The sequence below is a fragment of the Macrobrachium rosenbergii genome, chromosome 4, assembly GCF_040412425.1.
Source record: "Macrobrachium rosenbergii isolate ZJJX-2024 chromosome 4, ASM4041242v1, whole genome shotgun sequence".
Taxonomy (NCBI): Eukaryota; Metazoa; Arthropoda; class Malacostraca; order Decapoda; family Palaemonidae; genus Macrobrachium; species Macrobrachium rosenbergii.
This window is the reverse complement of record NC_089744.1, coordinates 1,710,994-1,737,494: the sequence shown is the minus strand read 5'-3', so window position 1 is coordinate 1,737,494 and position 26,501 is coordinate 1,710,994. Positions and strand designations below refer to the sequence as shown.

Here is a 26,501-nt window from a genome sequence, read left to right as displayed (position 1 = left end):
TCAGTTCCATTGCTGGTATTTCGGGAAGACCCGAAGAATATCTGATGCTGACAAAAATAGCTTTGGTTAATGCAGCATAACAAAAATATCTCGCCGTGTTTTTTTCCTGTAACATAAATCTCAATTTACCTTCTTGTGAAAGAACGTTTCGCATACTGCGCGCTGCCAGGATACAGGACGACACTTCTTGAATGTCTCAAAGTTAACGAGGATTTCTGTCGAGGCAGACCTCGGCGTTTCCAAATAATTCGAGGCTTTCTTCTCATTTTTAGGTTAGTACATTGGAGCAAATTCTGCAGCTCATGTTGGATTTAGATCCGCTTTGTCTTCCTCACCCACTCACTCCTATTCACAGGGATTTTTTTTATACACATTTAATTCCGGATTACGATCAAGCTTGGCTTGTGTTAATCTCCCTGGCTGAACACGTTGTCTGATCTTTATATCTCAGCAGGAAACTGTGCTTCCCTACGCATTTCCTCCGTAGCACGATTTGCTCCTATCTGACAGTCAGCTCTTTCTGACGACGATTTGTTTCAAGTCAAAGTTTTGTCATGGTCATACTTTTCATAAATTTTTATTAGATATACTTCGCTGCTGAATCTTATTTTATATATATATATATATATATATATATATATATATATATATATATATATATATATATATATATATATACGTGCGTGTGTGTGTGTGTGTGTGTTTATCAGAGCCGGCAGGAAATAATGAAAGGCAGCAAGAGGTACCTACCTAGCGCTTTCGTGTATTGTTGATACATCTCATCAGGGTGCAATATAAGAATGAAAAACAATTGGGTCATCAACTTATAATTTGTTAAAGTGGCTTGTCAGTGAACTGTCACCCCTTTTGGGGAAAAATTTCAGGTTTTTCACTAAAAAATAATGTGGATTTTGTAAACCGTCTCAGAAGCTGTAACATCAATTACCAATTTAAAATGGTTAGCTCTGATGTAATTTCCCTATTCACTAAAGTTCCAGTTGACGACCTGATAACATTCTAACCGATGAGTTGGGTGACTATGAATTTTCTCTACCAACTGACACCACCTTAGAGTTACTAAAACTGTGTATTAAACAATGTAAATTTATTTCCAATGGAAATTTCTATGCGCAGAAGTTTGGTATATATATATATTATATATATATATATATATATATATATATATATATATATATATATATATATATATATATATATATATATATATATATATGAACAAAGTTACAGCCACGAAGGAAGAACGTATGAGATGCTAGTACTTTGTCTTATTGTACAAGAACATGGTCATAAGCAACTGAAAGTATAAAGACAAGGGCGTATATATATATATATGGTGGGTATAAGTCCTAAGGGAATACAAAAGGGTTGGGAGGTTACACAGCTGTCAAGAGATTAACATCGAAATCTACTTATTTGTAATCCTCTCTATTTTGTCTTTCAGATCCTTCTGGAACATATGTTTCATTACAAGGTTCAAAGAAAATACTCACTGGCTTACATTTAGATCCTTCTGCCAGGTCAACTGGAATCCGATATGATTCAGCTGACCTGGCAGAAGAATATATATATATGTGTGTGTATATATATATATATATATATATATATATATATATATATATATATATATATATATATATATATATATATACATATACCCTTATCTCTGCACACGTTTAGTTGCTGTGACCATCATATCTTGGTAATAAGACGAAAGTACTTAGCGTCTCATTGTTTCACTCTTTCCTTCGTGGCTGTAACTTTGTTCGTATATTCATCACGTTTTTACCTTTTTCGTGATTTAAAATCAAACACACACACACACACACATATCTGTATAATTTGTGTACGTGAGTGAATCATAATTCTTCCAAATAAACAAAGAGTATGTGCGGTTTCACATGCCTGTCGAAGTGCTAACATCCCGTTAGGGGCCTGAGACGAGAGGAGACATCGCTCTCAATAGCTTCACAATGGATTACGAATGAACTATTAACGGGACTTAAAGGACGTTCGACACCACGGAACTTAGGTTACCGTAGTTCACTGACTTGGAGTCATCAAGTAATTACCTGGACATCACAGATCATGGATGCCGAAAGAAAGCTATTGGTTAAAAGCAAATGCACTACGCGCACACATACACAAATATGAACATTTGGTCATTACCTGGTTTGTAGGTAATCATTTAAAAAGTCCGTAGCCGATAAATGTAGAGGAGAGGTTTGTTCTAATTAGGTGTTATTGAATACTAGCGTCATCTAGTTTTTCAAGCTGAAAAGATAAAGTGTACTGACTATTTTTTACTTTAACAATGAAATTATTAGCACAACTGATGTTTTCAATTCTCCATTGAAAAAAAAATTATTACCGCTTGTTAGTTGACAAAGGAAATAAAGTAAATTACTCTTACATTCTCGGAAATGATGAAACCTGTCGCTTCGGATTCACGTTAATAATAACATTCTCTACAGTGTTGACTGTTGTAAAAATGGAGCAAACAGCTAAATATGTGACGCAGATTTTTAACTGATTCTCCAACAGTTTCTGTTACAGTGGCAATAAAACCTTACGTATATAGTACATTTTTATGGCTAGTGAATTGCATCAATAATAAATTCTGTATTTCATGCTACCTCGATAATCTGCTTAAATCCCAGTAATCACCTGACCTTGGGACTCCTGAAATTGGCAACATTTGCAATTTTCACGACAAAGGCAGTTTGAAAGATTTATTTCTTTTTAAATCTAGGTAAACAATATATTCGACATGGTGATGATCAGTACAAATTTAAATTTCTGTAACAGGTTCAATAACAGTGACATTTTGGATCTTTTACAAAAGATGAAATATGGAACCTTTTCATCCATTGCTTACAAAAACTGTAGCCTACGCGACGACAAATGATTGCATGGACATTCATTGATGAAGTCAAAAATACAAGTTCATTTTCAAAATTTACCGTCGTGATTACAACAGTGAATGTCAGCACTAATAAAAATTTAAAAGTAAAGTTTTAATTAAATAAAGGACTGAAAAAGATGATGTCAGTTGTCCTTCAAATTTTCCCTGATCAGAAGATGTCGGAAAAAGTTCTCCCGGAGTGATGAAAACGGCTATTTACCTTGCTTAAATACAAGATATAAAGAAATAAACAATTATACAGAACCTTCGGCTATCTTCGTTTTTACGGTTAGCACTTCTATGCAATTCTAATGAAATAAGACCAAAACTAACCTAGATTAGGGCACAGACTTACATATCCCATCACTAACAGTACACGTTTCATTAAATTTTCAATCAAACGATAATATTTTTATACTTTCGAGATCATTATTCATCTAATAAAACTGCAGGCCAGAAATTATTTGCAGACCAAAAGTTATTTATCAGAAATGAAGGATTGGAAAGCCCTTAACTAAAAAGAAGGAATAATAAGGAATGTACAATTTTTTGAAACGCCTAAACAGAGAATAATAAAGACTTATAAGCTAACTTAATATCAAAGTTCAAGAAAGATATCTAAAAAGAAATAAAAGTACAAATTGTTATTAATTTCCCATTCCAGGAATTATTGGACAGTGCATTTTGGAAAACAAACACGCAAAATGTTTTAACCGTATTCTACTTGATTCTCGATAATCCATCAAGAGAGTCAACGTGAAAGTTGTATCATAAGACACAAAGAGAAAGCGGCATCTTTACAGACATCCTGACCTTTACAGAATATTGCACAGTACAAGCTGATTGTAAATGATAGAATGTTTACCTGACGTCGAACATTTTTCTAAATCATAACGAGACAGAGATGGCAAAATTCTCCATAACAAGTGTTGCACGTTCCCATGGAATCGAAACAAGTCTAAGAAGCAATAATCATCTGAATAGACGCAACCACTCAAAATCCGAATAAGCAACCCTCAAGAAAATTAAAACTGAAATACTGAAGAGCAGTGCTAGGCAATAACAGAAATGAAGGCAATAAAATAAAAGTCAATGACAATCCTGACATGAATAACGCAAACCGAAGTAAGCGGCAATAAGAAAACCTATAATAATAATAATAATAATAATAATAATAATAATAATAATAATAATAATAATAATAATAATATAGGAAGGGCGTGTCAGAAGGGTCAAAGAACTCCCCGCAAAAATGGTATAAACCGACTTCCACTACAGAGGAAATAACTAAAAATTTCCATCACGTTCCTCGATCCCCTACTGTATCTTCGCAAGGCACGCTATGATTCTATATATAGTCACCTTGATGTAGTTCAAGGCGGTGACATCAACTTAAGGGAAGGGCGTGGCCTTCTGGTGTGCAAAGGAGGTATAAGTCGGTCTTCGCAGAATTATCGCCACCTTTCGATTAAAGCTTTAGATTTGATGAGTATATGAGGACTGATTGAATTGAGAGTGCTCAGCTGATTGGTCTACAGGATCGTTACTAGAAAAGAATACATATGGGAACATACTGAGTTTTATAAGGTAGGGTGTTTACAAAATTGCTTCCTTAATTCAAATGCATGCTTAAACCATTCAACTGCAGTTACATAACACTAAGCTATAGGTAGGGTATTTACGCATAGCTTTTTGATCTTATATCTGACTTATTGAAACTTTCCGTATTTATGTTTTACCTTGATGAACTTCTGACTCATTTCACTAGCATCTAAAAAGCAGTGCGTTAATAATATTCACTATACACTTCAGAACATGTCCTTGATGGCTTTGCACCTTAAGGATTTTGTGACATTTTCGTCTACTTCAAACGTGTGTAATCGCAAACGGGAAAGTGTACCTCGGCATGAAGCATGCATCATGATACCAAATGAAAGCAGCCTAAGCATAGCCAAGTGCTTTCATATTATACTCAGGAAATAAATAAAAAATCTAAGCAATGCATTAATCATCCAAAGGCATTAGAAGCACAGCCTATACAAAAACAGTTAACGGAAAAGATTACAAAGTCACAGCGTTGATAAATGTTAATAAACACGCAGTTAAAAAATCACAAAGTCGGAATATCAAAATCAGAAATATTCAAAGTACAAAATATCAAACGATTAAAGTGCAAAGCGAAAAGTCAGATCACAGAGTAGGAACATTCAAAGCATGCATTCAGTGTTTTAAACCACAAAGTAAAACTTTCGAATGGTAAAGTACACAGACCGAATTTTATATATAAAAAAAATCGTAGCACAAATATAAAGATTAAAATAAAAGGATGATATACTAAATCCTTACAATTGAAAGCACTAAAAGCAAAAAAAAAAATTTAAAATATTCAAGGCACAGCTAAAATCAATAGCACGCAAATAAAAAAAGTAAAAAGAAAAGTAATTAGGACACAAAGTGTTTACTGTTAACGTATAGTGTGGAAAATATTCAAAAGGCAGCGTATAATCTGTTTACAGATTTGGAAGAATCCGTCGGAACACAGAACAAAAGAGACATGCAATGCACTGCAAAGTATAAGGATTGCAACACGATGTAAAGATAACTCAAAGCACTGAGTGAATGCCTTCAAAGCATGGAACAGTTACCGAAAACAAGAATTTCAGCGTTAGCTGCAGACTAAGGACTATCAAAAACAACAACAGACTAAACACCATTAAAAATAAAATTAGGATGAGGAAAACTGTTAAACAGAATAACAACCACAGAAAAGAACCAGTGCATGCTTTCAAAGCATTCCTGGGGTTGTTGCATCGTGTCCCCAAGAATGGCCAACACTTACGTAAGCCACCCGTATGCGGCCCCCATCGCTTAATCACGGACGATTGACTTCTACAAAAGGTAATCAGAAATGCAGGTCTTCGCCGCTCTTGAGTGAATTGCCCGCGTACTGCCTCAGCAGGGCACACGGTACTTTTGCTATGTTCGATTTCTAAGTATCATTCACCAATCTAAATGATGTCATTCGCGATGTTATACGGGTGTAAGCAGTTGTACATAACCCGAGCGAATGTACCTATTATTTTTTCAAGAATAAACTCTCTCTCTCTCTCTCTCTCTCACACACACACACACACACATATATGCATAGTTATATGTGTATATGTATGTAGGTAAGTAAATACATACATAAACACACACACACACATATATATATATATATATATATATATAATATATAATATTTTTCAAGATATACATAGTTATATGTGTATATGTATGTAGGTAAGTAAGTAAATACATACATACATACATACACACACACACACACACACACACACACACACACATATATATATATATATATATATATATATATATATAATATATATATATATATATTATTTATAAGTAAAGGACAAGAAGTCGAAAGGCCTTGCAGCACCCCATTGTTTCCCTTTCCTTCGTGGATTTTGCCTTTATTTATATATTCATCACGTTCCATATTTTCGTGATTCAGTTATACATACAAGCATACATATATACACATATATGCATTTATATATAATATATATATATATATATATATATATATATTTTATATATATATATATATATATATATATATATATATATATATATATATATATATATATATATATATATATATATATATATATATATAAAAGGTGAACGCACAGATAAAACGGGAAAGGCTGGTGAAGTCTCATAAATTCGGCACTGGAGCATTTGAGGTTTCCACGCACCGTGCTAGATGAGTCATCGCACTGAATGCATTTTACTGGCGAATCTATCTTCCCAAGAGATTGGTTTTGCAGGTTCCATATGTTATCATATTTAGAATGCACTCTTACAATGTTCTTTTAATCTAAATGTTACACCTGTTTACAAAGAACTGCTACAGCTTTTAATCATTTCATTTCACGTTACCGTCATCAAACTGCTGTACCGTTCCTGACATCGCATGATGAACTCGTGATGAATTGTCATCAGGCCAGCACATGTCTAATTGAAAGTATCTTGAAATCATATATTATGATTAATATTCTGCTTGTAAAAATAATAAGAGGGCTTTTGTGAGAGTTAACAAACAAAGGGCCGTAATTTTACCCTCAGAATTTATCCATTTTATGTACTGGCAAAGATTCTGAAGACCACAGACCTTTAACTAACACAGATTCTGAGATTTGGTAAAATGCTGCACTTTCTGCATTTCAATTGACCTGTGTGAACTGGCTAATGCCTCGGTGTAGAGCAAACTCGGTGTTGGCAACTCTGCCTGTGGAACTAAAGTCGCCAAACAATCAAAGAACATTTGTCAAATGAGAGTAATGACAGCTGAAGAACTTTTTCTGTGCATAACACACTATTGAAACAGTTTTCTTGAGTATGCCATTGTCATATTGATATTTGTGTCTTATTAATATCAAATTGAGGGATTTATTCCCAGCGATGATAAGACAATACATTGATAATGAAATACCGTTTTTGATGATCTAGTCCCTGCCTTCGTTACGACACGAATATATCACTGGCGTCATGTGTGTTTATGTTTGTGGTTGTCAGAGGATTTGGCGGGTGGGGGGTGAATTGTGAATCACCCTGAGCAGCCATTTCGTAACTGTGACTTTTACATCGCTTTGCTTTACTGTCATTACACATTACTGTGAGGAAAACAGTTCCATACCCGTTATTTTTAGCATTCTTTTTGTTTTAATTAACCGTTCTATTAAAGGTGTTCTTATATAGTTCACGTAGTAAATTAATAAACTGTATTCATTCGGTCTTGACACAAAGTCAGATAAATAGAAGTATTACTGTAAGTTAAAAATCAGTGCAATGAGGTAAATTAATGTATTGTATTTTTTCACTCTTGACACAAGTCAAATACAGTCAACCATTTATATGCATACATATATACTTACATACATACATTCATATGTATATATATACATATACATTTATATATTTTATTATATATATATATATATATATATATATATATATATATAAATATACATACATACATATATACATACACTCACACATATATAATATATATATATAATATATATATATATGTATATATATGTATATATATATATATATATATATATATATATATATATATATATATATATATATATATATATATATATATATATATATATATATATATATATATAATGAAAATGTGATCACCGACCGACCAAAGAGAAAACTAGGAAATATCTCTAGTTTCGGAGGATAATTTCCCAACAAAACTCATGAACAATAAGACGAATTTTCTAAAAATAATGGGTATCTTGCTATATATGTTCCGTGATACCGAAAAACTTTGAAGACACCATAAAACCTGACGATAAGGCTGCCAAGACTTACTTTCAGAAATGATTACAACCTGAACAGATTCTCAGGATAATTCACGGAATGAGGGGAAAGTTTTCCCATACAAATACATATACGAAACAACTGTGGATGATGTAACTTAGTGCTGGCAACTTCATCCCGAAAGATCGACTAATAACTCGGAAGAAGGACTCCTGTCAGATCAGCTTCCCTTCTGTAAAAAAGAAACTTGAAGAGGCAACCTCTGGTGCAGCCCAAAACCCGCATAAGTTAATGCCTCTGTGAAAAAGAAACTTGCAGAGGCAACCTCTGGCGAGGCCTAGAACCCTGTAAATTAATTCCTCTGTGAAAAAGAAACTTGCAGAGGCAACCTCTGGCGAGGCCTAAAACCCGTTGAGTTAATGCCTCTGTAAAAAAATAAACTTGCAGAGGCAATCTCTGGTGCAGCCCAAAACCGCATAAGTTAATGCCTCTGTAAAAAGAAACTTGCAGAGGCAACCTCTGGCACGGCCTAAAACCCCGTAAGTTAATTCCTCTGTAAAAAAGAAATTTGCAGAGGCAACCTCTGGTGTGGCCTAAAACCCCGTAAGTTAATGCCTCTGTAAAAAGAAACTTGCAGAGGCAACCTCTGGTGTGGCCTAAAACCCCGTAAGTTAATGCCTCTGCAAAAAGGAAACTTGCAGAGGCAACTGCTGGCATGGCCTAAAACTCCGTAAGTTAATGCCTCTGTAATAAAGAAACTTGCAGAGGTTGCCTCTCCTGCAGCTTAAAACCCGGTAAGTTAAAGCCTCTGTAAAAAAAAGAAACTTGCAGAGGTTACCTCCGGGGAGGCTTAAAACCCAGCAAGTTAAATCCTCTGTAAAAAAAAAAATAAACTGGTAGAGGTAATCTATGGCGAGGCCTAAAACCCCGTAAGTTAATGCCTCTGTAAAAAAAGAAACTTGTGGAGGCAACCTCTGGCGAGGCCTAAAACCTCGTAAATTAAAGCCTCTGTAAAACTTGCAGAGGCAACCTCTGGCGCATCGTAAAACCCCGCAAATTAATGTTTTTGTATGAAAACAAAAAAAAATTAATTTGCAGAGGTAAGTCATTGCCTCTGTAAAAAAAAAAAAACTTGCAAAAGCAAACTCTGGCACAGTGTAAAATCTCGTAGGTTAATGCCTTTGCAAGAAAGGTATTTACAAAAATTTACAAAGGCCACCTCTGGCACTGCATAAAACCCCGTATGGTAATGCTTTTGTAAGAAAAAAATAAAAATGGAAAATTTACAGAGGCAACCTCTGACGTGCCTTAACAACCCGTAAGTTAATGCCTTTGTAAAGAAAATGAATTTGCAAAGGGCACCTCTGGCGTTTTGTAAAAACCTGTGAATTAAGGCCTTTGTAAGAAAAAAAATGGAACAGAATTTTAAAGAGCCAACCTCTGGTGCGGCGTACAATCCTTTAAGTTAATGCCTTTAACAAAGAAAAACTGCAACATGGAGAAACAGCAATTTAAGTTTGCTATACGCCAGCAGTCCGAAATTCATATTAATGAATGATTTGGGCAATTTCGTGACCAATTTATAGAGTTAAAGAAAGAAGAATAAAACGTATAGTAGCACCTGACCAATTGAAAGATAATTTGAAATATGACACAAAATTTGATTATGGTCACAGTAATAATAAAATTAACAATAATTCAACTAACCACGTTAATTAAAAAAAAAAAGTGTTGCTTACCTATAAGTGAAAGTTGATGATATGCAAGGCCATCTTTTTGTGGTAACCTTATTCTGGTAACAATCAGTTAATCGTACGTTCTATTTCCCCACCAGATACGATGAGCAGAATATCTACATGGAGTTGAGGAGCGGCCATGTTACGTGTAACAACTATGATACACGGCAGGTTCACCAGCGAGGAATATCTAGAAATACTAGAGAAGGTGATGTTCCCTACAGTGCGTCCATCTGTCCTCCCGTACCCTGAGAATATTGTATAAATAACTGACAGATACTGTTCGCCAAACTAATATTGTAAAACGGTGGTTTGAAGAACAGATATCGGCGTTCTGCCGTGACCGAGTATAGCTTCCTCAACCCAGTGGAAAACACGTGGGAGTGCATTGTGAATGCCTGGGATTCATAAGAAAAACGGACATCACTGCAGCTTATGCAACATGCTGCAACAGAGTGGAAAGCACTGCGAAGGATGCCTGAAACTTTTTACAACCATGTTGCACCTGTGCCCAAAGGGTTTCAGTGTAACTGACAATCATGGAGGCTTGATCAAGTACTGATTTGTATAACTATTTTTATTGGGTTTCGAATAATTTCCTTTCGTCCTTTGCTGCATTAATGCCATTTTCATGAACATTTCTTGTTTTTGCACATATGTATATGTGGTAATATGTACACACACACACACACACACACACACACACATATATATATATATATATATATATATATATATATATATATATATATATATATATATATATATATATATATATATATATATATAATAAATGGGTGACTATATATTTGACGTTGTGTCAAGAAAATAAGAATAATACAGTTTATTAATTTACTTCACTGCACTGACTTTTGACCTACAGTGATGCTTCTATTTATCTGTTTCTGCGTCAAACCCGAATAAATGTAATTTATTAATTTACTACAGCTGCTACTGAAAACTTTTGAATAAGTGATTAACTAAAATCAAGAAAATGCTCAGAATAACGGGTGTGTGGAACTGTCTTCCTCGCAGAAACACGTAAAGGCAGTAACGCTAAGCGACGTAAAAGTCCCGATTACGAAATGGTTGCTGAAGGAAATTGAAAGTCAAAAGCCACTGACAACCACACAAGTGATATATTCCTGTCGTAAAGGAAGGAAAACACTACAAGATTGCTGGATTAACTGGCATCAGAAACATAACGTCATCAACAATGCATTATCTTGTCACCTCATGGAATAATTCCTTAAATTCAATATTGGTCTTAAAGACGCGGTATCACTGTGACGATGGAATGCCCAAAGAAACTGTTTCGAAAGTAACAAGAACTGCCTTTCGAAGAGATGACTTAACGAAAGGCGTAAATCGAGCAAAGGTGGAAAGGAATACACTTATTCTAAAAAAGTTATGCCAAAGAGAGAGAGAGAGAGAGAGAGAGAGAGAGAGAGAGAGAGAGAGAGAGAGAGAGAGAGAGGTAAAAAGTATAACCAAGTCACGACAGACAGAATTTTTGTTACTTGAACTATAAAAGTATAGCTTCAAACTTATGCACAGGAAAAGTTACTCTGTTAACGTTACTCTCATTTGGTAGTATGCTTTGACTTTTTAGCGACATTTGTTCTCCGGGCAGGGCTGCCAGGAGCTTCGTGTTTACTATATATACTGTAAGGACATCAGCCCCTACCTTGTCGAGTTGCTATAAAAATCAGCAAAAACATTGCCGACTTTTAAATTCACCAGCAACCTTAAAAATAGGTCAAGGTGGACAATTTTGGTAAAAATGACTACCAACATTCATGGTGTCTACCTAAGAAGTTTCGCCAAATCAAAAAAATGTAAAATGCTGGATTTTATATTGGTCTGTGATCTTGAGAACAGGTCAAGGAAAAAAAAAACTTTAAATATTGATTTTGCTACAGCGTCAAATTCTGATGACCACAGATATCTATCGTGACTACTGAGAACTAACGAAAAACCAGCCAAAATTCCGCCTTTTAACTTCGTGACTTTGAAAACAGCCAAAATAAGAAACAAGTTGCCTAACTACCAATTTTCATTAAAATCAGAGCAAAATGGAAGGATAATAATAATAATAGTTATAAAAATAGTAATACCTTTGGTCGAATAATAATAATAATAATAATGACGTTTCTATCATTATTACAATGCATTGTTTTTTTTGCTGTACTACCGTTTCATTATTCTATTTTGGCACATCAAGTTTAAATTGCTTTGTAACTATATTGCATATTTCTGTCGACTATATTACCAGCGCAAAATGAGAGCGCTGATGGTTACAAATTGACTGGACATTACAGCAGCACAGAATGAAAATATTACCAAAAACTGCACCAGAATAGAAAAAAAAAAAAAAAAATTGCTGAAACTTGTACTGTTCTCAATCATTTCATTTTAAACAACTGTCAGTCATCCGAATGGTGTTGACGAGTTCTCAACGTCCATACGCAAATAGAACAGGCAACAAGTTGAATGGAAAATATCAACGCCACAACAAGAGCAAAAACACTAAAAAAAAAAAAAACAATAGTAATGATCATCATTGTCATCATCACCATCTTCGGATTTTTCATTGTTATTTAAGACTTTAGAAAGAATCCGCGGTGTGCGTTCATAACTACCGTTAACGTTGGAGTGACTGAGACATCTACAAAAACATCTATTAAATGTATTCATAATCTGTCTATAGAGTAGGCAGTTGACGTCCTCCCTTCCAAGAGGGAGAAAGTTCCTTAGTTTTTACCTCCACAAGAGATAGTTACACCTGGTCTAAGAGTTCTTTTCACTTTTTTATTTTACTTCGTTTTAATTTAGAGTAAGTGTTTTTTTATAATTTTAACTTTTATGTGTGCCACTTTTCCTGAGACTGTGTTTAATGTGCACTGTATACCTTACAGCCCTGAAGGTGGGACTCAACGTCTCGAAAATTTTGACAATGGATCTGGTATGCTACGCTGACTGTTTTCCATCTTATTGCCTTTTGAATCTCTGGCGTTCCAGACGCCCTAACCTTCCTGCGTATTCATAATATTATTCTGCATAGATCTGCGTACTCTCCCTGAATATATAAGGATACAATAGGGATAAAAATTTTGTCCAAAGGCCAACCGCTGGGACCTTTGAGGTCATTGAGCGCTGAGAGGGAAACTGAGAGTAGAGAGGTTTGCAGGGTGTACCAGGAGGAAAACCTCAAAGCAGTTGCACTATGAAGCAATTGTTAGGAAAAGGTGGATAGCAAGATGGAAGAAAGAGAATATGAATGGAAGTACAGTAAAAGGAATGAAACGGGTTGCAGCTAGGGGTTCACTGGACGCTGCAAAGGCACTAATGCCTACAGTGAACCGCGAGGTTCACTGGATGGCTTAAACGGGATCTGATAAAAAGGTGAACAATAATATCCCTTCAAAGCCCCTACCTCTCATCCGCCTTCACTTCTCATACTATTTATTATAAGATACTCATAGCATTACCGTCACAGTCGTACTATTTGTATCACAGTCGTAGTATTCACCATCACGCACCGTCATGAAAGCACTGGCTACCATGTTCATAGTGTTCGCTGTCATTTTCATACAATCTACTATAGAGGCAACTGATGTAAATGCCACCTACCTGACTTGATCGCATCGTTTTGAATCTCCTAAAAAGGATTCTCAAAGGCATGGCAACAACATAAATTTCGCAGTGTACGATATATATATATATATATATATATATATATATATATATATATATATATATATATATATATATATATATATATATATATATATATATATATATATATATATATATATGTGTGTATGTATTTCGTACAATGCAAAATATCTATATATAAATGAGTAAATATATATATATATATATATATAAATTATATTTATATATAATTATATATGTATATACATATATGTATTTTCACGTATTTAGAAAATTTGTCCCTCCAGTCTGTTGGCTACGAAATCAAATTTCATGGCGGCTGGGGGAGACCCCACTAGGGGGGACAGATATAGCCGTTAGGGCACAAGGACCAGTCACGATAGTAACTGAGCTGCTAGGATGACCCTTAGTTAGTCTTAACTATAAGACAATTGGTTCTTAGCCACGTTCCCTAAGTGTAACCTTTGTACTAGGAGAGCTGTTAATCAGCTCGGCTGTTATTGCTCTTCCAGATAAACCGCTGTCCTGTGCCCGTCCCTGGGATTGAAGGTCGGCATCTCGGTGACCTCTCTCTGTCTCACTCCTCGCCAGATCTCTACAGCGCAATCTCCCTGAATCTTAACAGCGATAAGCTGGTGCTGTTCTGCCCTCCTACCACTGGCCACGTGTCGGGACTTCTGCGGCCTGAATTCATCTTCTGCAAGCGAGCTCCATGCACAGATGCAATAAGGTACGTCTTGAAGTTGCAAGTAAAGCCAGTGTTCTTTTCCTCCATCTGAATTTCTCTCCATTTTTAGTATTTCCAACGTTTCATTCTCCCTTTGTTTCCCACAGCCTAGCACGCATATTTGCCCTCATGACTTGTTCCAAGCCTAAATTAAGTTTGTTCCGTGATAATAATTAGAGCATTCCACCATTGTTATCATGTGCTAATTAAATCCAATTGATAACTCCCTCCATTGCGAATAATTAATTGCATGTGTACATGAGTGCTGGCCTGGAATTCTTTTCCAGAATCCTGTTATCTGGCTCTTGAAGTTCTTCCCCTGCCCTTGAGAAACAACTGCCTTAGAACACTAAGTTCCATCTTCTGACATCAGCCGTCCCCAAGGGCCACGTGTTAGGTAATTCAAATAACAGCCCTTATCAACATGACATAAACTAAGAGATGAACTACGAGATAGAAATTAGATAAGAAACAGCTACGAAAACTCATAGAAAATAAGAAAATTAAAGCATCAGTATATCAAGTTACCTGAAATCAAGAAGTAATATAAAGAATTCAACCGCTTCTCTTTTCACTGGGAATAAAAACAAACGTTCCGCAGAGCTGCGCTAACTAATTACCAGCATAAAAACAAGGAACTCATTTGCATGCGCATTTTTTCCATTTTCAGCGCAGAAAACGACTTAGAATAAATAAATTAACAACTACAAGGAAAGACCAACGACCATGCATGGTAGCATGGAGAGATAAATAAGTAATTTATACACTGGTAAAGGTTTTAAAAACTGTGACTGTAGTCGGGTATGAGAGAACACAAACATTCCTAGGAAATAATTCCAAAAATCTTCCATGAATGAAATGATGATCGCGTGAGTCGCAATCCAATCCCTCATTCAGATCTTCCTTTTCCTTTACTTTCTTGGTCTATTTGTCAATTTTAGGGTCTATTTTTAAATCCCTCCCAAAACTACCATATAGCTCTGCATGAACTAGACCCACCTGAAAAGGTATGTATATAAACAAAGGAAAGCAATGATAAAGGGATACATTTAGCGAAGAATAAATACTCCTGTGGCGTGCGACCTAACATGCTGTGGTAACGTATTCATGTTGCGAATTCTATTTACGGTTGCCACGACAAAGAGGAAAGAAGAAGAAGAAGAAGAAGAAGAAGAAGAAGAAGAAGAAGAAGAAGAAGAAGAAGAAGAAGAAGAATGCTATAAACATTCTAACATGGTCTTAATGGACATGCACGGGAACACTGGACGAACCACCGTTGTCATGCAAGCACCTGTTGTCTAATCATGCAACAGGATAAGCACTAAATTCCTCAGGTCTGTTGACCTGTTTTCGATGTTCTTTACTGAGTGTTGGCCAGGTCTTTTGTAATTCATTGTACCTGCTTGATTGTCCTTCTTTTTATTATCTTGCATTGTACGTGTCTCTCTCTTTTCAACATCTCTTCACAGGGTAAAAAAGTTATTTTTCACTCCGTACTCAGTTCTGTTCAATCACTTATTATGTTTTCTCTGCCATTCTTCATTTGCACATTAAGTTCCGTACACCTACTTATTTCACTTCCAAAATCTATTAATCCTCTTGCTCTTTTATTTTATTTCAATTCTCATTATTTTCGTCTGGATACTATTTAGTGAAGAAAAGTTGGAATCGCGGCTATATTATATAAATGTCTACTTATTTCCGCCCCCAAAAAGTTATAGAATACTTCAAATAACAAAACGGTAGACAAGATGACGATGAAATATATGGTGAAAAAGCGTTTGTTGGTCACAATTTTAGTACATGACCAGTTGCAATAAATACAACATTTCTCTATTGCTGTTTATAAACAATTTTAAGGGTCAAAATACATGATTGATACACCCGACTATCTACATATAATAATAATAATAATAATAATAATAATAATAATAATAATAATAATAACACATTTCTTACCCGTTCAAAGCAACGCTTCGGTGGATGACGAACTCGAGAGACAAGAGCATCAGTCTACCGTACAGAGGGCGGTCACGATGTCAAATTAAGACTCATAATCATCAAAAAAAGCAGCGGCAGCAGAAGTCATTATTATAAACTACAGAAGAAGAAGAAGAAGAAGAAGAAACAGCAGCAACAGGTGATTAAACCTACTGAGGTAAGCAAATGTTTTTATACTGTTCTGTCATCTAGTTGTCATTACGAGCGGTATTGCCTTCAGAAAAAAGTAAAAGTCACAGTATGCACAATCAAAGTCGCCATTTCCGGAAGCTCTGAACACAGTTTTCAGCGGGTAACTGCTTGTAATTGCTGGCAAAGAGTCGTGGTAAGCTCACGAGAGAAAAACATGCGGTAAAGCACTCAATCGGCCAACACCCTCAATTATTACTCACGTTATCGCACTTAAGACACGTAATTTGACATGGGAAGAACAAACATGAATCTTCATGAAGTCTGTAGTTTACAATGTACCAACACTCAATATTCCTTGTCTTTTTTTCTAACTAAAAAGTAACTAAAATATTTATTTCTTGTATTATATCTACTTATAAATATATATATATTATATATATATATATATATATATATACACACATATATATATATGTACGTATATGTGTGTGTGTGCTTGTGTCTGAGTGCGTGCGAGTGTGCGCGCATGTCGGTATAGGAGGACTTTGCCTATTCACCCAAAAGCATGAATGCATCGACCATCACACGAGGTTATGACACATCTGTTATTCAATCATGTTAACTCCTTGGTTTTATATCTTAGGGCTCGTTTCGAACTTAGCTACTAACCAAGATCTTAAGTCATAAACTTAGGACAGGACTCGGCAACAAAAGTCTAAAACCTGCTGCTTTGCAACTGCAAGTCTAACATTGGTCTCTATAATGAGTTCGGTATTTTCTCTCCATTGGTACCTTCTTCTCGTAAATGATCAACTGGTGCACTCGTGTGTTGATGGGATTTCCCGGAGATATACTTTTGTATGTTTCAGTTTGGACAGGAAACTACGCTTAAGTCAAGAAATTGAGTGTTTAAATGCTCTACCAGGTGTATTGGTGAACTTCAGGAATATATTCGAGATAAACCTAAGCATGTATTCAGCAGACAGTCAAAAAATGTAAGGCTTCATAGGGTGACCGCGTTAATCTAGAATCACTCGGTGATACAAAAACAAAACACAAATGTTGCATGACAAGAAGGAGCGAACAAATCTATAGTAGAGGGTTCTGTATCTGCGGCGACCAAAGTTTGGGCAACGTTGAAAGTTCCCAAAATCATCGAGGAGGCGACAGCTTTGATGCCATGGATAAGGGAAAAATGAATTTCATAAAGAAACAAGGAAGACTTGGAGGAAATTCCCAGCAACTTCCACAGCCATTGCGATTTCTTGTAACGAAAACGATCCCATTAACGAAGCACAAAGTTGTTGCATTTTCACCACGATTATGAGATTGGACTTATACTGTCATGCAGTCAAATGAGCCCCAGAAGTCAAATTTGCTTACAATAAAACCAGAAGTTTGGAAATTTTGTAAATAATTTATAGGAAAATTCGAGAACTCTAAGCATCGCTTAATTATTACACATATCGGAGAGACACCAAACGTTCAAAAATTGTTTGTGAATACACTCATAAAAATATTTTTTATCCGTAGTTTTACACTGGTCGCAGAAAATTTCCAAAATACAAATAATAATTCACACTATTCAGTCTCTTCAGTCAAAACATTCTCTGCTTCAAATTCAAACAGTTTCCCTTTCTTCTCACGTCAGACATCGTCAAAAGGTCAAAATTTCCCGAAGTAAAATATGTCTTCAATGTCAATAACATGTGTTGCTTTAATGAGAGAATGAATCAACTTCATTAAACAGCAAAAAACTAATATTTCTTACATATGGACTGTCATATCTACTGTTGCATATCAGTGAGAGAGAGAGAGAGAGAGAGAGAGAGAGAGAGAGAGAGAGAGAGAGAGAGAGAGAGAGAGAGAGAGAGAGAGAGAGAGAGAGAAAATACCGTCGAATATAATCACTGCATACTGCATTTATCTCAGAAATCCTTCAAACGTAAATAGCACATACATTTACGAATCAGATGAGAAACCCACAAGTATATCATTGTGAAACTCAAAACGCTCTTCAAGTTGGCTGTAAAACATTACTAACTAAAAAATTAAGCCCTGCGAATACATAATTTGAGAACGGCCAGTCACACGTGCTGCTCGAGTCTAGATTTATGAAAGAAAATTTCAATATTAATAAGTATACTGTTTATATATATATAAATGTAAATATACTGCATATACAGTATATATATTGTATATATGTTTATATATACATACATGAAACATACGTACCGGGGTCTAAGCGATGTCAGGCAGGGCAGCCGATCGAGACCACAGGTCTACCCCAAAGCCAAATCAAAAAGTCCTTCAAAAGAAGGCATCGTGCTTACCCCATACAAAAATGGGAATAAAAGCACGTTAAAAGAAGAAGAAGAAGAAGAAGACATATATATGTATATATATATATACATATTGTATATGTGTGTGTGCACATATAGCACACATGTGTCTGTATTTCAACTCCGTTTCAGTATCCTACAATTTGTCGTAGTAAATAACCGATATAGAAATGTACTGCAGGATGTTGGAGAAAGATTTAAAACAAATCATTGATATCTCTATAATGATATCGTGAATATCGGACGACAAAATCATAATCATTATTTTCATTATTAAATGGACATTTCAAATGAGTAAAATAAAGATTTAGGGTCAAATTTTATTCGTGTCGATAAGTTCATGAAAGATGACAATGCAAAGCTTCTTTTGAACGAAAAACAATTGAATATTGCAAGCATATTAGTAGGATTAATTTTGTTGACTAATGAATCCCGTGAGAAGTGAGATAAAAACAAATTAAAAATAGAAAATTTGAGCAACCAGTTCAGGGGAGAGAGAGAGAGAGAGAGAGAGAGAGAGAGAGAGAGAGAGAGAGAGAGAGAGAGATGCTTGAAGTATAGTAGAGCCATACACGTCATGCTGCGTCTCTCGGCAAAGGCTGAGATGATGCAAGTACAACTAATACGTCGAAATAAGTTGTTAGCGAAGTTGTACTGTCCGTTTTGCTTTAGGAATTTACGGATATAAAGCATTTCCTTTCATGAAACGAATAAAACTTATATGGTACAGTGTAGAATTATCATAGAAGGCACCATTAAGACAGCGTTAATCCATTCTTAATTTATAAATGAAACATAATCATGCACTTGAAACACTCAATAGTTCAACCTGGGTGAAAACACGATGAAAATAGTTTCATTGCATACACACATACAAACACACATACGTATATATACATATATATATGTATACGTAACTATATACATACATACATATATATATATATATATATATATATATATATATATATATATATATATATATATATATATATATATATATATATATATATCTGCGTAAATATATAATATACATGTATATGTACGTGGATGTGTGTGCAACTGCATGTCGTTTTGCACCTTAAATATTATGTTGGCATCAATATTTTCAATTTTTGGTAAGACAAATCTTGTTCTACAGCTGACAGACACACGACACATCCTAAGAATACTGTTTAGCTACACATGATATCACTCCCCTCCCATATGACATAGACACACAAGATGACTTTTGTGGCATTAACCCTAAAATAAGTGCCTGACTTTCCCCTTATTCACTTTACTGATCACTCTGCCCAACATACCGCGGCATGTCATATGCTACCCATATACGACAGTAACCAACACTTTGCAAGTAACGACAAAAATCAAGTCCGGAACCACAGTGCCTTGAAATACTGGAGAACAGCAGCCACCACTTAAAATATCATAACTACACGCACCACCTTAAGTGAACCAAGAGACAAGTGTAGGCAACAGCTTAAATGTATAAGTACGGATCTTTCCAGAAAATTAAACATTAAAATTACCGTTCAGAGCAGTCTGAATTAACAATAAACACAGCAGCCGACAGCTGAAACGAATTAAGAAAAACAATTCAAGCAGCATAAATCAGTCAACGTAAATTAATAGTTAAAAAAGAATATTGTGCAGTTTAAAAGAATTACAACAAAAATATTCAGATAAAACTCAGCAGAAGAAGGTTGACAGCAACCTACAGTAATCACCCCAAAACGCTCAGGCTACTAAGAGCAGTAGACAGCAACGTTAATGAAAAACAAGTAAAATATGCGAAGAAGTTTCTTCGGCGCAATCGAGTTTTCTGTACAGCGTACAATGCTGTATGAAACTGTCGATGCGCTGCAGTATGATACTTTCAGCCACGGCCCGGTGGTGGCCTGTGTTGTTGGCAGTTATAGCGGTGCCAGACGCACGATCACGACTACCTTTAACCTAAATAAAATAAAAACTACTGAGGCTTGAGGGCTGCAATTTGGTATGTTAGATGATTGGAGGGTGGATGATCAACGTACCAATTTGCAACGCTCTAAACTCAGTAGTTTTTAAGATCTGAGGGTGGACAGAAAAAGTGCGGACGGACAGACAAAGCCATCTCATTTTCAAATAATTTTATCTCAAAGTATCAGCAGGCAACAATTTCAAATAAACAACGACTTCAATGAATGGGAAAATACATTTGATTTTATTTTGAGAGAGAGAGAGAGAGAGAGAGAGAGAGAGAGAGAGAGAGAGAGAGAGAGAGAGAGAGAGAGAGAGGAGAACGTCATAAGATACGCACAGAACTAACAGGAAAATGACGTGAATTTTTAATTCAACTAAGTGACATCACAACACATTGTTTACTTGACAGCTGGTTGATTTATTGATTCCATGACATCCCGTCTCCCACACCCCATTGGTTGAACGACTGGTTGTGTCCTTATAACACGAGAAGGCATCATAGCTTTTATTCATAATAATAATAGCCTGCCTCGAAAAGCAACCTTTAAGCGCCATGGTCGTTGATTTATTGATCTCTCAAACTGGCTTCAAAGCACACCGTGGTCTTATTAGTAGTTAGAAGCATACGAAGAAGGAAAGGCTGCCTCTGAATGACAGGTGGCGAGATGACTGACAGCATCCTCTTCGTATGACTGTCTTCGATACCAACCAAAATCGGGCCGGGAAGAAACCTGGTGGAAAGTGTTAAACAAGCACGAATATCGGTTAGCCGCTTGGAGGTTGTGGGGTAGCACGAGCGCACACAGGCACACGCAATCCCGCAAGGCCAGACAGGAGGAGGAGGAGGCACAACAGCAGAAGCAGCTACCAGCAGGAGCGGCGGCAGCAGCAGCAGCAGACGGAGTCTCTTACTCCTCGCCGTTGGCACACAGTTTCACGTTTGCTGGGCGACGGGAAGGCTGGGGCCACCTTGCACTCCTGTCCTCTTGTCGCTCTTTCTCGATAGAATGTATTATAAGCCTCTCTCTCTCTCTCTCTCTCTCTCTCTCTCTAGTATTAGTGTGTTGATGACAGCTAAAATCACGTCCGCTTTTCGATTTATCATGTTGACAGTTATTAACTAAGCAGTGTCGAACCATACGAATATGAATTAGGAAAACAGAAAGAGTACAGTGAATAAATTCTAAGTGAAACAGCGGTGCCGTGACTTTAATTGAAAGAAAATGGTTCCTTTGATGTGATGAAATGACAGAAAATGATGACGAAGTTCCCCTTACTTAGGCTGGGAGAAATTTTGCAAGAACTCGAGCAATTAAGGAATAGATAAAATGACAACGTGTGTCAGTTAATTCACCCGAGAGGAAAAATGACAGTAAGCAGACGGCGTAAGCAAGATGGTGACGTTTATGTTGTGGAATTATAGAGAAGTGATTTCCTGATTGCATACTCCTCTAACATGTGCATAAGGGCTTGTTCATCATGCCGTTATAAAACACGCGACCCCAGATGTAATCATTACATCAGTTTTAAACGCCAAACGCAGTGCAAACCAATTGTGTTTATATTATGAAGATCTCCAGCTGTCTGGATTTTTAGGTCGTGTGTCTTATTATTAAATAGCGGAGTGGTAGGTCCTGTGTCTCATAAATGTAGAGGTTGCATAATTAAGAAGGGTTTGAAATAGAGCACATACAAGAATTTTTTTTTGTTATGAAACTGTCTTATATTTCACTGTAGGGATCACTGCCTTTAGTTTTGGGCCAAATCATGCCATTCGTGAATTTTAATAAAACGTGAACACTTACCGACAAAAATTACAGTATTTAAGGAATTATGTGAATTTTGTTGACATCCATGAAATAACTGGATACTTAGTGATTGGCTTACTTTTTACTCGCCAAATAATGGGCGTTCTTTCTAATTTTTCTTGTATATTGAATAATGCTGATTCGGTTTACTTTTGTGTTATAAATAAGAGATAATCGGTGGCATTATTTTACCAACAGAATAAAAATGCACTTTCTTTTGATCAGTGAATGGGGGGTGGGGGGCTTTTACTCTTTATCTAGCTTTTTTTCCTTTTACTGTTCCATTAACGAAGGATTTGCTTGCTCTGTTACTCATGAGCAATGGGCATTCTGCTGTCTTCAATGCTCATGAAAAAAGGACGTCCTTTCGATTTTCATTTATTCACTGAACACTAAGAAACTGGTGTTATATATATATTTTTTTTATTTACTTACTGACTAGGGGCGTTCCAGAAACTACAGATGTTTGCTTGATCTTACTCAACAGTGTGCCTTTCTAATAAAGTGAAGAATCAGTAATCTGCTTACGTTTGTTGTTCTTCGTGTTTTTTTTTTCTTGAAGTCACAAATTCACGAACGTACTGTTTACCTTCCTTTGCCCACTTTCTTTTACGCACTGACTGAAAGGTGTTCTGTTGGTTTTCCGTCCCTTACTGAACAAAAAGTGTTCTGGTCACTTTCGTCACTTACGAGAACTTCCATAATTTTGCCATCTTTGTGTTCCTGGGTAAATAATTGGCGTTTTCTGTTTCATTCAACTTCATTTAAGACATTGCACTCTTATTATTTCTTTTATTTTATAAAAAAATTCATTCTCCAGTTACGAATGCACTTTATTCGCCTGTTTTTTGTTCTGCAAATTTAGACCGTCCTGCCTTTCCTGACCACAAACCGTTGCTTGCAGGCGGTGTCTTGAGAAACCCACGCAAACGCTGATCAGTTTCATCGATAATCAGTATTTTGCAAATTGCTCCCTAACTCTTCGATAGATCTACAAGCATTTATCAGTTTAACTAAACACCTGCACCTGTGTACATTAACATACGCATTTATCAATAATAAGCTATTTTATCCTAGACTAACGATCACGTAAGACTGAATCACGAATGAACGGTTACTCGCTTAACTTTATCTTCTGCCACGTCATATAACTGTATGGAAGACTCACCAGCAGCATGTCTACCTCCCCAGCGGACGTTGTTCTAATAGCTTCCAGTTTTTTTTTTTTTTTTACGCATTCTCCTAGTTCCTAGACATCTTTTGCTTTATTAACCAGTACTTCCTGTGTTTTCCCCCACTTTCTCCTTCAAACTCTTGCAAACATCCACTCATCCCCGTCACGAAAGATTTCAAACGGATTCACGAGCCTCTGCAGCCTCTCTTCAATTTCAGCAACGAACGCTGCATCATCTGCAAAACTTCGACGATTGATTTTCCATTCACCACTTTCCCTGTGAGCTTATCCTTTCCCTTATAAACTAAGTCTATTCATTTATGTTTTAATCTAATGGACAAAGCATTTAGGGAATAAAATACAACCCATCTGAAACGACAGAACAGATATCATATTAATAACTGATCATCACACGCAAGAAAAGGAGCAGACTGTTTAGCTATATTATCTTTTTCTTCATTTTCTTTATACAAAACATGACAGTTTGAGTAATATACAACAAAGTAAACCTCGGTGTTTCCTAAAAGTTTATTTTTGTCTCTTTTCTTCTTTTTCATTTTGAGCTTTTGAGTTTCATTTTCTTCTTTGCTTGTTTACTATGAGAAGTCTAAAGGTGATAATACCTCCCAAAGATCAAAACTTTCAATCGTCTTTCGTGAAGTCCCTCGGGCAAACTATTACAAGGACAAAAAAGGGCATAAGGAGAAATGTTAGTCACCAATCATTACTTCCACTATAATCCGAAATAATCAAATGCTCAACCGAAGCACTTTCTAAACATAGAATCCTCCGCGAAACCTAAGACTTTATTGCGATTTACTGTCTTTCATTTTGCATTTGAATAAAATCAACGGAGTAGAAAAATTATGCAAATCTTAAATATTAGGCAGAACCTCCAGATAAGGAATGTATGCCTGAATATGATACACTGCGCCATCAAATAATGCATGTTTTCTTAAACCCCACATTTGCTACATTTCAAACCAACGATTACTATAAATAACTGGAAAACATCGTTCAAGTTAACATTGTTTTGAGCTCTCGTCACGCCAGCATACACACTGGACAATGTAAACTAGACTTCGATGTTATGTCTTCTGTTTAGTTATCCTTAATATCCCTAATTTATAAATGTGATTATTTCCTTAGTTCACCGAATATTTCAGCTCTGTTTCCTTTGGCCATGTTTTGCTCCATACACCCCATAATTCACGAATTTCCTCCTATTATTATTTCATGTTGGAGAGTTCTGTTGGGGTTTTACACTCAAGTGCCCAGCAGAATCAGGCTGCTAGCTCACCCACTTCAATTCTGTTTTTTTTTTTTAAAAACGGGAACAATTGAGTCTATCCGTACTTTCCATCAGTTCGTGGCTGCATTCATTCTTTGCCGAATTGTTCAATCTTCGTTACACAAGAAATAATAATAATAATAATAATAATAATAATAATAATAATAATAATAATAATAATAATAATAATAATATGAAGATCTTTACTCTGTATACAGGATATGCTCATTTAGTTATACCTAACTGTGGTTATCTCCCTTCTTTCCTATTTTTGAAAAGCTTGCAGTTCGCACATACACATGCATCTGCATATATATATATATGTGTGTATGTATATGTGTATATATATACACACAACACACACACACATATATATATATATATATATATATATATATATATATATATATATGTGTGTGTGTGTGTATATGTATTTACATAGCAAGAAAGTTAGTTGAGAGTGCAAAAGACTGGACAGACTTGAATTGCTTATGGAAGCCAAAGTGGGAATGTATGAAAGGATTGTTGAACTACTCCCTCTTTATGGAAATGAAATGTGGATGTTGAATGCAGATGACAGAAAAATGTGTAAGTTCTTGACATGAATAATTGTTAGCACAGTTTATGCTAAAAATTAATAAAATTGATTGCGGAGAAATATCAAGGTACGTATTAGTGGCAGAAGGGTAGCTTAGTTGGAAGGATGGATCCGAGTATTTTCAGATGGTCAAGTCACGTGAAGAAAATGAACAATGATAGTCTTTGGGGAAGGAGGCGATTAACTGGAGAGGGGTGGGTAGGTGAAGTGAAGAAGGCATTGAAAAGAAATAATTGATTCAGCAAATGTTTAAATCACCCAATTCATACACCTGAAACCTCCACGAAGGTGGCCCTATGGGAAGACTTTTGCTTATGGATGAAATGACGATAATGGAATACTTTTGGGAAATGGTTACCCTTCTTGGCGACTGGATGCTCTAGTGCTAAAAATCGAAAGTTGGCAAAGCCATGAGAACCTTTTTCACACAGGTCCTCTAGGGATATTAAGTTCTCAGATTACAAAACTTATAAAAAAAATTTAAGGAAGGCAAGACGTTAAGTATTACCTGTGGAATACATACATATATATGTATGTATGTCGCATGGAATACGTAACTTCCTGCTATCCTTAAATCTTTTAATATAAACTTACACACACATATACAGTATAATGTATATATATATATATATATATATATATATATATATATATATATATATATTATGCACGCATGTATGTTGCATGGAACCTTAACTCCTGGCTCCCATAAATTTTTTAATAAGTTTTGTAATCTGAGAACCTAATATCCCTAAAGGACTTGTACGAAGAAAATTCTCA

General features: G+C 35.7%; 2 protein-coding genes across 3 annotated transcripts in view; one reads left to right on the top strand and one right to left on the bottom strand.

Annotated features, from left to right (window-relative positions):
- Positions 1–26,501, bottom strand: part of LOC136829425 (uncharacterized) — a 268,725-nt gene that overhangs the window by 35,752 nt on the left and 206,472 nt on the right. The window lies entirely within an intron of this gene.
- Positions 21,502–26,501, top strand: part of LOC136829424 (uncharacterized) — a 149,799-nt gene continuing 144,799 nt past the window's right edge. The window contains exon 1 of one of the 2 annotated variants that reach the window (XM_067088009.1): positions 21,502–21,770. The gene's annotated coding sequence lies outside the window, so the exon portion shown is untranslated. Of the gene's footprint in view, positions 21,860–26,501 lie in introns of both variants that reach the window. The other variant, XM_067087998.1, reaches the window with a different exon arrangement.